The following is a 604-nucleotide window of genomic DNA, read 5'->3' as shown; positions in this document are numbered from 1 at the left end:
CATACATACATACTACATACATACTACATACATACATACATACAAAAACACATATTACATACATACATACTACATACAACAACACATACTACATACATACATACATACTACATACATACATACATACATACAAAAACAAATACTACATACATACTACATACATACTACATACATACTACATACATACATACTACATACATACATACATACATACATACATACATACATACAAAAACACATACTACATACATACTACATACATACATACATACAACATACATACATACATACAACATACATACATACAAAAACACATATTACATACATACATACTACGTACAACAACACATACTACATACATACTACATACATACAAAAACACATATTACATACATACTACATACAACAACACATACTACATACATACTACATACATACAAAAACACATACTACATACTACATACATACATACATACATACATACATACATACACACATACTACATACATACATACATACTACATACATACATACTACATACAACAACACATACTACATACATACATACTACATATATACATACATACATACATACATACATACA

The sequence above is a fragment of the Argentina silus genome (genome assembly GCF_951799395.1).
Source record: "Argentina silus genome assembly, contig: scaffold_378, whole genome shotgun sequence".
Lineage (NCBI taxonomy): Eukaryota > Metazoa > Chordata > Actinopteri > Argentiniformes > Argentinidae > Argentina > Argentina silus.
This window is presented reverse-complemented; position numbering follows the sequence as displayed.